This window comes from Papio anubis, chromosome 2, assembly GCF_008728515.1.
Source record: "Papio anubis isolate 15944 chromosome 2, Panubis1.0, whole genome shotgun sequence".
NCBI lineage: Eukaryota > Metazoa > Chordata > Mammalia > Primates > Cercopithecidae > Papio > Papio anubis.
In genome coordinates this window covers 78,304,901-78,319,536 of record NC_044977.1, presented here as the reverse complement: position 1 = coordinate 78,319,536, position 14,636 = coordinate 78,304,901, and the positions used below count along the sequence as shown (strand labels likewise).

General features: G+C 39.1%; 1 protein-coding gene across 1 annotated transcript in view; it reads left to right on the top strand.

The window, feature by feature from the left end:
- The window catches only part of PTPRG (protein tyrosine phosphatase receptor type G), a 729,284-nt gene that overhangs the window by 398,700 nt on the left and 315,948 nt on the right, over positions 1 to 14,636 (top strand). The gene's annotated exons all lie outside the window — the stretch shown is intronic.

The following is a 14,636-nucleotide window of genomic DNA, read 5'->3' as shown; positions in this document are numbered from 1 at the left end:
CTGCTGTTCTCTCAGATGCTTCAACCTGTTCCTATAGTGACTTTGCCACATGATTCTGAGTTTAAGGATACATCTACTTCCTACATAAGACTAAGTTGCAAACCAGCTGCTAATATGTAGTACTCCTTTGGATGAAGAGTGTTGGATTGGAAATCTCGGGAGAGGACGGACTCATTGGTCTTCCAGTTTGTTTTCCTAGAGATTTCTTGAGAGTAATTTTGACGATGCTCTGCTTGGTTTCGTGTTTCTTGCTGACTTCAGCACCTAAATCCCTTCCCTGCCAAACTTCCCGCCCCCACCAAATATACTGGTTCGTTACTGAGGTTTGAACGTATGCATGGTTCCCTGTTAAACTTCCCTTGTTTGAGGTTCATTTGTTAATAACCCTTGGTGGTATGCTGGGAAATGTATTAGTGGTATTAGTGGTGATGTGCTGGGAAATGTATTGGTGGTGAATTTGTATATGTTTGTTTACAGGTAAGTGTAATGTTGAGAGAGGCTGGGCTGGCAATGGTGTTTGAAACACAGGATCTCAGACTTTTAGGGCTGGGGAAAGCTATCAATACCATCTGCTGTCATCACTTTGATGTTCTGCATAGGGCTGGCTTGTAGAGCCGTTCTATTTAATGAAGTCAGCAATAGGGACCTTCAGAGATTTCATGGGGAGACGTTTATTCTAGCCCTGAAAAAATGGCACAGTGTGAGCTGGCAGGATTGGAGAGAGGAGGCTAGACTCAAGCGAAGCCAGGGTGAGACTTTCAGATGAAGATTTGTCAGACACTGACACTTGTAAGATACTTCCCTTACAAAATCCAATACCACATCCATTATTTTTCCTTGAGTTCAGTTATAGCAGTGGTCCACTGGCAATGTTTTGTGGTGATATTATGGGGATTCTGCAGCAGAAGGATGAACAGATGAGAACATCTCAATGAGATGTGGAGTTCGAGGACTTAACACATCAGATGGGAAAGGACAAGCTTGAAGACAAATCAATTTAGGTAAAAGCAATTGCATGCATGTGAGTTTGATTGAACAGCACCAACATGTCCTGAGGAAGATGGGAAACTTTCCTAATAATCATCTGATGGAATCAAGTTGTGATAAATTGTTATCATCATAGTATTATTTCAATTTAACGGCCATATATAATGGCATCTCCCAGCAATTAATCTAACATTAACCTCCACCTTAGTTATTGAATATATACTATGGTTTAAGCTGAAAACATGATGGATAAGAATTACTGACTGCTTTGGATCTGTGTATGGTATGTCATAGCCTTGAACTTTATTCTGTTCTGCTTCAGTCTTTTTCAGACCTTCATCTACAAACCCGAGTCTTTAGTATTTGTGACCCAATATCATGGTAGATGTTTTTAACTGGAAAATGTTAACGGTCACTTTTTTTTTTCTCTTATGAGAAGTAAATGTTATGTAAATTGATTTTTAATGCTTTTATTGTCCCACAGGAAGATAAAAACCATTAGCTAATGACAATGGTAATGTTTAAGTTGTTTTTAATTTTAAAATAATATTTGTAACCTGCAATGCTATGCTATCTCATTTTGGACTTAGCGAAAATGTATGAGCATCTGTATGAATGTATGTGAATTAGGCTCCAGGAATAAAATTGCATAAAAGTACAACTATGGCTTAAATCTATTTATATGTATGCTCGGATCCTGAGCAATATAGCTATCTGGCTAGAAACCTGGCTGCTCCATTGTAGCTGAATGTCAAATTCCCCACAGTTAGCCATTATTAAAAATAGCCTTGTCTTAAATTTACTTTGGCATGGGAATGTTCTTGGTGATTATCATACCGTGTTACTCTAGGGAGTTAAAGATTTATATTATGTTTCAGTTCCACTGAAATAATAGCATTCGTAGGCACACACATATCTCTATGTGTATACTGATATACTTCAGAAAGTTCTCCTTAACAACAGGTGATTTTAATATTACCTGAAATAAAAAATACTTTGTTTCATATCACTGTGGAGTGTCCACAGAATTCTAATTTTTTTCTTTACTCCTAAAATAGGAGCGTAACACAACGTAATATGTTACACTCACTAAAGAACAGAATTTCAGTTTCAGAGATAAAATTGCCAAGTTCATTATTTCTGGAGAAAGGAACAAATATTAACCCCTTAGTTTAACCTGAAAATGAAAGAGCCTGTGGACTAAAGCAGAACAAAATAAAGTTTTATATATATATAAAAATTGACTTTTCTGTCTTTTAGTTGTATGCCTTTATCTCCAACAGGTATGTGATTGCCCTCCAAAGAGGACCATGAGAATTTATTTTTAATTTTCATTCCATTAATTATTTATGTAACATACGTATGTCCCCATAACACCCAGTGCTCGCTCGCTCGCTCTCGCTCTCTCACACATACACACATGCACACACAAACACACATGCTCCCTACATATTCATATATTTATTCTACAGGGAAGAAGAGACAGTTGGAGACACTAATATTCCAGCTGTCTGCAGCAGATTCATTTCACAACCTTTTTCCCAGAACTTTCCATCAGACTTACTATTCTTGCCCCTCAGCCTCACTACTCATTGAAAAAATATTTAATGTGGATCTAGTAAGTTCTAGGTTGGTTAGTTTAAAGAGATCCAGTGAAACTGACCAATCATTTACTTATCTGTAGTCTAAAAAACCTTCTCAACAATTAATAGATATGCCAGTCACCATATCTGGAGGTTAAATGCAGTCAAATTGAAAGGAAATAAGGAAAATGAAGCAGGGCAGATAGGACTGTTACTGATATGTTAAAATGAAATACTATACTAAGACTTCTCATATGCGTATATTGAGATTTTTCCTGCCGGCAGTGATCAAGTACAGTTACATACCTTTTGTAGTGACATTTCTGATTGGAAAAGTTATGTGACATGCAGGGAGGGGTCTTAGTTATTGGCTGTTTAGCTGTTTCCCTCTTTATCCTGGAATAGTACCACAGTGTTTTTCACTCCTTTAAAACATTCTTTAATGAAATTGCTTTGAGTCATGCCCATCTCTGTACTTTGCCTCTTGTATTCCACTGACTTGTTTAGGGGACATAGGAAATTAGATTGAAAACATGTTAGTATTCCACATTAATATTAACTTGAAGTCTCCCCCTTGTATCACTAAATCACTACAAATAAAAGCTGGTACTGTGAATGCATTGCTGCTTGTCTATAAATATCACCTGAAACAGAGAGCAAATAAAGCCATGTATGTTTAACTGAGAAGAGTTGAGAATTAATGCTAAATTAAAATAGTGTCACACAGATTAGGAGAGGCATACACACAAACAGTCAGTCTCTGATGCCTTTCTCTTTACTGTGAACACTGAATAATAATTATTTGACGAAGGTAGTGCATTGTAAATATTTATAAACAGAAATGTAAAACAGTGAGACCACAGTGAATAAATTATTCTGAAATATTTTAAAATCAGATTTTATATGCTTTTTAGTAAAAATTATTCATGGTGATCAATATTTCTTTCTCACTTGCCATCTGCTCCACTTCTTTGCCTGTGCAGTTCTAGATGAATGATGCACTATGCTGTATAATGTACTCCACAAATTTATTGACTTGGATGCAGCATTTTTATGGAGAGCATGCAAACATGTAATCACTAAACACAAGTCTTCTGCTATTGTAATTGCCAGCTCTTTCCTAACCACGGGAACAATTAGGTGATCATTAAATGGCTTCCAAGGGGTACCTTCCTCTCCTGTCTTAGTGCTGGTGTCATTCAGTAGCTTCTGCAGGAGAAGGTGGAAGAAGTCTATTCCACGTGGTCCTGGGGTGACTGGTTGAAAGGATTTCATCTTGTGTCTTACAGGCAATTTGTGAAGAGCCCCTATTTTCATGTGATTCCATTTTAATTGAGTTGCACCATCCAGTTTTGCACTGTTGAATCACCCCACTTGAAAGCCTCAGAGAGGGGCTTTTGGGCTGAAACAATGACACTTTGGTGGTTTGACCACCCCGTTCTTAGTCTGAAAGCAGATGTCTGTATCCAATTAATAACTTGTGACTCTTGTAAAATGTTCCTTTTGTTACCTGACTTGGAGCATTTGCTTTAATGAGGTTTATGTATTTTTCTGGTTTGTTAGTTATCCTTTTTATTCTTCCAAGTAAACCATGTTAGACTTTATTGTTATTATTACTTTAATTTCTGCCTGTTTCAGGGCTGGTTACAAATATTCAAGAAATCTTCCTTCCTTCCTTCCTTCCTTCCTTCCTTCCTTCCTTCCTTCCTTCCTTCCTTCCTTCCTTCCTCCCTCCCTCCCTCCCTCCCTCCCTCCCTCCCTCCCTCCTTCCCTCTCTCCCTCCCTTCCTTCCTTCCTTCCTTGACAGACTCTCGCTCTGTTGCCCAGGCTGAAGTGCAGCGGTGCCATCTCAGCTCACTGCATCCTCTGCCTCCCAAGTTCAAACGATTCTCCTGCCTCAGTCTCCCGGGTAGCTGGGACTATAGCCACGTGCCACCACACTTGGCTGATTTTTCTTTTTTGTATTTTTAATAGACATGGAGTTTCCGCATGTTGGCCAGGCCAGGCTGGTCTCAAACTACTGACATCAAGTTATCCATCCACTTCAGCCTCCCAAAGTGCAGAGATTGTAGGCCTGAGCCACCAAGCCTGGCTAGAATTTTCTTGAATCGGGTAAAATCATAACAACCTAGTAATGCTGCCTGTAATTTGAAGACATGTGAAGGTCAAGGGTTCTTAATGCTCCCTCTCCTATGAAGCCATCCCTGATTCTCTTAAATTAATTGCCCTCTTGTATTTTGTATGCCTGCGTAGTTACAGGTTTTTTCTTTAGTTGTTCTGTTTCATGAATCTGCCTTACATAAGTTCTCTTTATGATCATCTTGCCTGCTGAATGGCAAAGTCTTCAAGGTAGAAATTGAATCTTATCCATCTTTACTTTCTCCTGCTGAACACAGAATATACACTTGATAATTAACTGCTTGTTGAATTGGCGATAGTCACATTTTTCTAGCCTAATGCCCTCTAAAAGAACTCTCATTGTGTCATTCAAGGATCATTTAGTGACAAGAATGGAAATCCACGTGAACTTACTTCAGGCAAAGGCAGAAGGTTCTTTGGAGAATACAAGGATGTCTCTCACACTCAAGGCTAGGCAGTACATCTAGCCAGGACTCAGTGGGGAAAGGGGCCACTTCTGGGAAAGTCCTAGGAGCCCCACTCCTCTGCCCCACTTACTGTCTTTCTGTCTCTTGGACTGATGGTACTGCTGTACCATGGTACCAGCATCTGTCAGTCTGATTATCAAGCTTTTTGTTTTCTTTCATTAAGTAATGACTTATCAGGAATGCTGCTCCCTCCAGCCCCTGCAAATCCAAGGCCTCAATATAACTAGTTATGTGTTCCAATTTCAGATTCCCTGCAGAGAGACCATCATGGCCTTCTCTGGGTCATTAGTCCACCTGTGTTAGCTTAGCCAAGGCCCTGAAGAAAGGAGGGCATCTAAGAGAGGCTCACCTGATTTGGAGAACTATCCTGTCCTCAAGCAGGCAGGTTCTCTAAGCCAGCGGTCCCCAACCTCTTTGGCACCAGGGACTGGTTTCATGTTAGACAATTTTTCCATGGGGGTTGGGGCGATGGTTTGGGGATGAAACTGTTCCACCTCAGATCATCAGGCACGTGCAGCCTGGATCCCTTGCATGCGCAGTTCACAATAGGGTTCGCGCCCCTATGAGAATGTAAGGCTGCCCCTGACCTAACAGGAGGCGGAGCTCAGGCAGTAATGCTGCATCCTGCTGAGTGGCTTGGTTCCTAACACGAAGGGATGGGTTTGGAGGAGCAGAAATGATTGTTGGAAGCAAGTGATTGGTATCTGCAGTACAACTGTGCCACTCAAAGGTGCTGGAGAATGACTAATTTGGATGGAAGAAAATAGCCATATTGGTCCTGGTTTTCTTTTCAAGATTTCTTATGCTCACAACACTTGTGCTTTCTCCTCTGAAATTTACCCCCTACACCCTAATGCTTGATCAGTGTCCCTGCCTGTGTGAGAAACCCTCCTGGACCACTAAAGCCCAGTGTCATTTTGTTCTTCTTTGCCCTTTAAGAGAATGGTACATTCCATTCATTTCACATCTGCTTAGGCTGAGCTGTGTCCTGCCGCCTCACGTTCTGTGCTGTTCTCATCATTGTCTTCTCCTCTGCAGCTTTTGTTCATGCTGTTCCATGGGCCTGGAATGCCCCTCCCCTCATCTTTATATATCCATCAGGGCTCAGCTTATGTGCCACCTTCTCAGGAGTCACTGTATTTTGTAGGGTCTCCTTGATATTTTTATTTCACTTTCGGTTATCTTATGTTCTTTTTTCACAAGCTGCATTTACACAAGTTTGTGCTAGTTTATTTGCTTCATGCCTTTCTCCCCCATTGGAATGCAAACCCCTGAAGGCTGTTCTGCCTTGTGCACCTTGAATCTCGGTGCTTGGTATCCAGTAGGAGCCCCGTAAATGTCTCTTTAATGTGCAACTGTCTGACTGTCATGCATCTCCTGGAGTGGTGACATGGCCTCTTCTTCTTGAATGACTGAAATGGAACCCTTTGTTAGGCCATCTGTATCAGGGTGATAAATTCCCTGTTTGTGTAGTCAGCTGCCATGCCATGAACATGGCACTCTGTAATGTGCATAATATAATCATTTAGCTTTTGGGGTTGTTTTTCTGCATCATTTGATCAAGTCATAAACCTAAGTTATGAAGTCTACTCTGGAGACTGAGCCTAAGTAAAACTGATCAATGGGATCTGTCTCGGGAACAAGAAATTTAATAGACTCTGCTTGACAACCGACTAGAGTCATTGTTTTTCCCTCCTAAATGCAGATCTCATCATCCGGATATGCCAAGGGTGGGATTTTTTGATGAGTAAGTTAGGCAATTTTGTCCCCCTCGCTTCTGGATCAGAAGACATGATGGTTTTAGGCTGGTCGCTTTTGTCATTAAGTAATTATAGCTTTATAATGGGTCTTGGGGGGTATCCTGCATTCCTGTGTTCTGACCACTGTCCCTTGTACTCCCCTGCAGCTCAGCTTTTGAATTTCCTAAAATTAAGGCAGTGAGTGGTATGTATAAAAGCTTGCATAATAGAGACTGGGCTCAAATCCTAGACCCTTCACTGATCAGCTGTATTAACTTGGGCCAGTTACTCAATCCATTAGCCTGCATTCTTCATTTGTAAAATAGGGATAAAAATATATTGTCTTAGCAGGGATCTCATAAGACTTCGTTATGATGATATGTGTTCTTTGCACAAGGCCAAACAGGCAGTAAAGTGTTAAAAAAAACTTAGGCATCACCATCATTCCCATCATCATCATTATCTCCATCTCTCCAGGAGGCCCTTCAGAAGTGATGCTGATGTTACCTGGAAGGAGGGGCCAGGAAGGGGAAAGGGTGGAACTGATACCCACAAACATTATCTTGGGCAGCATAAGTTTCCAGAAACACGGATTCATTTATTATTCATTGGTTTCAATTTAGCTTTTCTTGTTGTTTCCAAATAATACCTTTAGGGTTGAAGTGTTAGGGACGGGTGTATGTTCATTATTTTCTCAGTAGTGGGGATAAACATGTGGTTGCAGGACACACAGGCATCTTAAAATTCAGACTTAATTAAATAAAGGAAAAATAAACCATTTCACATCATTTTTCTGCTCAGGTCAGATTGATGTCTGTTTTCTTAGGATAATTGTGGCTTGATGCTCTGTTTGGTCCCCTAAATAAGAAAGTTTAGGCACATCATTCCTCAAAGATCGGATATTCCTTGTCTTGAAGTCTTGTTTATTTGATCTTCAGAGTGTTTTAAAAATAGAAACAGACTGAGAAAATCCAGCCATGCTTGAAAAATCTTAAGGTTTCCATGGATCTACATTGCTCAGTCTCAACCAGAGACTAGAACTGAGTGGAAGCTGCTTTCTTTAGACCTGTCATTCTCAAATTGTGGTCCCTTGGACTAACAGCATCAGCATCAACCCAGGGGACTTGTAGGAAACGCCCATTTCTACAACCCATCCCAAGGCTTTTAAATGAGAAATTCTGGGGTGGTGCAACTGTGTTTATCAGGCCTTTCAGGTGATGCACATGTGGCTCAAGTTTGAGAAGCATTATTTCAGACAGAGCTCAGGCTCTGTCATCCCCAGTCTCTGCCCTTCTTTGCTGTCTTACACCCAGCTCCCTACACTGAGTTAACAATCGCCTCCCTGATGCCATGAAGTATTTTTTTGTCTAGGGACTGCTAAGGATTTTAGGGTTGGGTTGTAAATGTGTTGATTTCTCTTCTGCCTCAATACATCTGACACCTTAAGCTCACTTAAGTCCCTTAAGCTCCTCTAAGCCTAAGAAATACATGGTGAGAGGGATGTGTCTCGAAGAGTATGTTTAACATTGTGGAAGACTTTTGACAGCTGTGTTGACTCTCAAGACAAGATCAGGATAATAGACTGCCTAAAAGGAATGTGTTAATTTTATTGCTTAACGTATAAGTATATCAATTTTTCTTAAGTATGCTAGAAATGGTGGTGTTTTAAGTCAGGTGCACCTAGTTGTGAAATCTTTCCTTTGCTCCTGTAGTTGCATGGCTTGAGGGAACATGTTTAACCTCTTGAGCACAATGTCCTCATCTGTGAAATGGGAATTAGATAACCTATGGCAAAGCAAAATAGGGAGAGTTAAGTGTGGCATGTATAGGAAACTGTTTCTTTGCTATTAAGGCTTATTTTTTTTGTATCCACAGTCAAATTTATGAAGCTTTTCTGAAGAAAAACACACCCTTTGGGAAGTCTAGTCAAAAGTGGGAACGTATTTGTTGAGTAATCAATAAGCTGTATATGTTGTCATATATGAATTATATATGCATTATTTATAATACCTCACACATGAATCACACTTTCAGTCAGCATTTTTTTGAATGCTTAAGTATGTGTCAGGCACTGTTCTAGAAGCTGGGACACCAAAGAGAGCTGTTTAGACAAGATCTGTGTTTTTACAGTGCTCATATTCCGCTTTGGAGATGGAAAGGGAGAGACAATACACAAGTGTTATGTTTATTTTTTTGTTTAGTCATTTAGTTTTTGTAATTTAATGCTTTCATTTAGTTTTTGTAATTTAATGTTTATCATTTAGTTTTTGTAATTTAATGTTTAAAAATAGATAATACATGTACAGCATTTGAAAGTCAAAATAATCTAAAAATATATATTCAGAGAAGTCTTATTTCTACCATGTTGGTGAATTCTATATTCTGTCCCCACCCTATCTCCCCACAGGTAACCATATTTACTTGTTTTCGTTTATCCTTCCAGGGTTTCTTTATGCAAATATAATTAAACTACATATGTTCATAATGTCTGCCTTTTCTTAATAAAAGGTAACATACTGTACATGTTGTTCTGCACTTTTGAAGTAGGAGTTCTTAACCAGCATAAGACTTTAAGGGGTTATTGAACATATTCCCTCAAAATTTTAAGTACCATTTTATATGTATGTCATAACTTTCATCAGATTTTCAAAGTCATCTATGACCCCCAAAAAGGGTAAAAAATCATTATTTCATCAGAGTTTACAGATTACCGAATACCTGGATTTGTAACAAACCATGAACTGTGGTAAATGATGTATATGGCATCTAGAAAAAAGTCAGAAAAAGATGCCATATATAGAAAAATGCATCTGAATTAATATGCATTTAATGAATTAAATGTAATTTTATGCCTTTATAGTTGGGAATGCTAGAAAGAGAAAATATTTATGATTAATTCGTTATGAGACTACCAGTTAAGTACTTACAAGATACCAAATGAAATACATATTAATCCACATTAGAATTTAAAGACAGTGTTTTATTTTCATAGGTCTGTTGTATCAAGTATAAATGATGAAATTGTTAATAGTTGTTATAACTTGTGTAAGTGAATAATTTGAGCTGTAGAATATACTTTGTAGAGGATAGGTTTTTTGTTTGTTTGTTTTACTTAAATGAACATTTTCATGACAAGTTGAAGGCTTGATATGGACTTGTCCCTTGGGAGAAAATTCAATCTTACCCTAAACAATGGAAATACTAAAGGAATGCTTGTTGAAAATATGTGCAATATTAAAAAAAAAAAAAAAAAAGACCTCAGAAGGCAAGGGTATATTTAGAATTTGGTAGAAATGTTGGTATCTGTATTCTAAACATGTGGTTTCAGTGTACAGGTGTTATGTTTAAGTGAATGTAATTCAACAGTATTCTTTCAGATAGTATTCTATGCAGTACCTTAGCAGCAGTTGCTCATTTAATACATGCAGGGAACACATAAGTAGCTGGAAAACAAACTTTTATTAGTGTAAGTAGAATTGTATCATGTGGAATTTGCTTCAGAAGGTATAGAACACAATGGTTAATGTATTATCTTTTCGAAAACAGAGAGCTAAGTTGATGGGAAAGAGGGGACAATTTTATTCTGTAATCACTAAAGTGGTTTGGAGAGTTTCCCAGAGATACTGGCAGGATGACTTTATAACATAAACCATGACTTGGAGAGGATAAAATTAACCAGTAATCTTCACTGAAGTATAAGGTGTGAATGAGGTGGGAAACATCATGGGAAAGGAGATCTTTTCTTGTGGACTGGGGGACTTTCTTGGATGGTTCCCTCAGCACTGTCCACTCCTGGGAGGCATTGTCACATGCATTTATTTATTATGGGGTTCTGAGTTAATGACCCACCTCTATTGCTGCTGCCAGAGCAAAATGTTAGTTGGAGATCAAAACTCTCCATCAAACATTGTTGAATTCCAAATCGCTGAACTGCCCTTCACTACAAGGGAAAGTGATGTGACCTGTTCTGCCTTTCTCCAGGCACCTATAAAGCCAATAATTCTCCATTCATGTGAAGCTCCTCTTGTCTTTATTGCCTTAACCACTTTTTTCCACTCTTTATTATAGTTCCTTTGTCCGTCCTTGTGTCGTGGTTTTACACGCGTGGCTCAGCCTGAGCTTCAGGCTTTGTTCTCTTTGCTTTTTTATGGCCTTTTTGATGAGTCGCTGGGTAGTTCCAACCCACACTATTGTCATTTGATCGCATACTGTCTCATTGACCTAGAATTTTAGAAGGAAACACAGTCTAGATTAGTGTCTCTTTGAATTGTTTAGCCTTTAAACAAATCCAATCAAAATGAAATAATTTTGTAGTTAGTAAAGAATCCAGGGCTGGGCGCAGTGTCTCACGCCTGTAATTCCAGCGCTTTGGGAGGCCAAGGTGGGTGGATCACCTGAGGTCAGAAGTTCGAGACCAGCCTGACTAACATGGTGAAACCCTGTTTCTCCTAAAAACACAAAAAATTAGCCAGGCGTGGTGGCGTGTACCTGTAATCTCAGCAAATTAGGAGAATTGCTTGAACCTGGGGGACGGAGGTTGCAGTGAGCTGAGATCGCGCCATTGTACTCCAGCTTGGGCAGTAAGAGCGAAACTCCATCTCCAAAAAAAAAAAAAAAAAATTAATTAATCCGGGATGACTACAGTGTTAAGTTATGGTGGCTGACACCTGTAATCCCAGCACTTTGGGAAGCCCAGGTTGGGGAATCACAAGGTCAGGAGTTCAAGACCAGCCTGGCCAACATGGTGAAACCTGTCTCTACTAAAAATACAAAAATTAGCTGGGTGTGCTAGTGCACGCCTGTAATCTCAGCTACTGGGGAGCCTGAGGCAGGAGAATGGCTTGAAACCAGGAGGTGGAGGTTGCAATGAGCCAAGATTACGCCATTGTACTCCAGCCTGGGTGACGGAGGAAGACTCCATCTCAAAAAAAAAAAAAAGCTAAAGCCTTTAGGGTGACCTTATTTTAATGAGCAGAGAATGTGTGAGTTGTTCGAGAGTGTTCTTCTAAAGCACTTGCAAAAGTAGCTTTAGGTGTGCTCAGTCAGTCATTCATTCTTCTGCAAGTATTTATTGTGATCCGACTGTGTTTAGCCTTGGGTAATAATAATGGCTAATACTTAACACGTAACATGCTCACTATTTGCAAGACACTATTCAAGCACTTCACCTCATGTAGTTCTAAGAGTTAGGTACTGCAATTATTCTCATTTTGCAAACAAGGAAACAGATGGATAGTTTAGGTAACTTGCCCAGGACTACTTACACACCAAGTGGCAAAAGTGGGATTTTGTGGTCCGGTTCTAGAATTCATGGTCTTTATCACTGTGCTATGCATGATTTCTTTCTTTATTGAACTTGTCATCTAGTCAGATCTGACCCATGTGGTTTTGTTTTCAGGACTCCCAAAGCAAACTTTTCTTCCATGGCAAAAACAAGTCTATTGTAGCTCCATCTGTATTACCACAGAATCCAGATTAGTAGATTTCAAAGGAAGGAGATTTAACCATAGCTACTATACCTCCGCCCTCAACATGTGACTTGTATGTCAACAACATACAACTTGTATGTCTTCCATATTGACTGACATTTACATGTGATATTTGATTGTCGAGTTTAAAGAATCTACCTTGCATGCTTAACTATCTGCTGGTGAAATGTTTGATGCCATGGAATGTGTCAGAGCCAGTGGAGCATTATAAGTTATTTACCTGTGTGCACAGTGGGCAACACTCAAACAGGTGGCCTCTAGCAATACAAAGGTGAGACATTACTTGAGACACCTGAGATGTGGCTGTGAGTGAGTCATCCTGATGAGTGGGGATTGGGGAATGTCAAGAAGGCCAAGTATGGCTCTGTCCTGATGGAATGTTGGTTCAGATGGAATGTTGATGGATTGTGAACCAAACCATCGTTGTACCCTGGAGTGTGCAGATAGGAGGTTGCCTTCTGGTGACCCAAGTGGAATTATGTGATAGGGATTCAAGATTTTTAATTCCTCTTCAATAACATGCAAAACATGTAAAGATGACTAGGACCCACTGACTTAGTTTTCATTCATTAATTCGTGGTGTTTTTTTTTCTCATTTTCCTTATTCAAGAATGAATTACTGGGTGTTTATTATATGCCAACACTTTTTGCTACACTCTGTGGGAACAATGGAAAGCCAAATGGACAGGTGGCTCTAAAATTCCTATATAAGATTCTGCCCCTACAGAGTGGGTAGAAGTGGATCTGGTTGGATTTGTCTGGAAGCAACACTGGCATAGCAAGCACTTTGTTTTTGCTTAGTTTGTATGTTTATTAAGGCCACTTTGGCCAAAGTTCTCTCCTAGCCATTTCTGCCATGAAACTTAAAGTTGGGCTGGTGAGAAGTAGGACTTGTCACAAACAACATTAGCTCAATTTCTTTCTAGTGGATCAGTGAAACTCAGATTGGTGTTCCCAGAGAAAACCTGGTTTTCTGAAGTGTATGACAAAGTAAACTAATCTGCAATGGTGGGCTCAAGGAAAACTTCTTGAAGAAGTGACACTTCTGCTCAAATTTGAAAATGGGATACAAAGTCTAGGCCTGACCTGGACCATTATGAGATCACACATAGGGCCTACTGCAGTTATCACAGGCCTTACCTTTGTCCGCATTCCTGGGTGGGAGATGGGTCTGTCAGGGGGGCTTCTCATTGTGATTTGATCTCTTGGATTGAACTATAAAGGCTTTTTAATAGACTAGGCAGAGTCGAATGTTAAAAACCTCCATTAGAAACATTTTATTATTACTCATTTTATCAGCAAGACCTTCAGTTCATCTCAGCTTTTTCAACTCCTTAATCTCCATTCTACTTGTCAGAAGTAGTAAGAAATATTAACCCACCATAGGAATGGTCTCACGCCTCATTTCAAATGTTAGTAATGCATCAAAACCCTAAGACTTATATTAGCTGCATTTTAGATGTCTAAATTCATTCCCTTACTGGGAAGGAAGGGTATATAGTTAAAAGCAGAAAAGGGCTAATGGCATAATAATTTATAATCGTGGTGTTCTGATTAGAAATGAGTGACATTCTTCCAAATTTAGTGCATGTAACTGCCACTGAACACTGATTATAAATTTGCCTAATTTGAACAAAGCCTTTCCTTATTGGTTAAGATAGCTATGTCTATCTTTACTGTTGTTGCAGTAAAATATTTTAAGTGGAATTTCTGGGTCAAAGTGAATGGATGTTTTAAAAGATGTATATATAAACAAAAGCTTGTGTGTGTGTTTGTGAATATCTATGTATTTGTGTATACACAAATGACTTCTAGATTTTCTCTAGTAAACATGTAAAATAAGTATTTTTAATAATAATAACGGTATATGAGTAAGTTCAGGTGAAAAATTTTGGTCCTCCGTGGGGAAGATAAAGGAGGGGAATATGGATGTTAAAATATATCAAGCGTGTCTTATTGGAAGTTGAGAAAGAAGAGGAGAAATTCCTTACAATGACATGTTACTCTTCCATGAAATAATGCTTCTGACATTAAGCTAAATGGATGATGTCATTTAGGCCATAAACAAGTACTAAATTTGGCTAATACAATGGTCTGAACCATTCAATGTAAAGATTTTTATTTTGTCAAGTGTTTGTGGTGTGATGATTTATGCAATCATGGATATGTGATTTCATGTTCTGCTTTTTTTGCTTTTTTCATAATCCTTTCACTTACCAAATGGCTTCTATT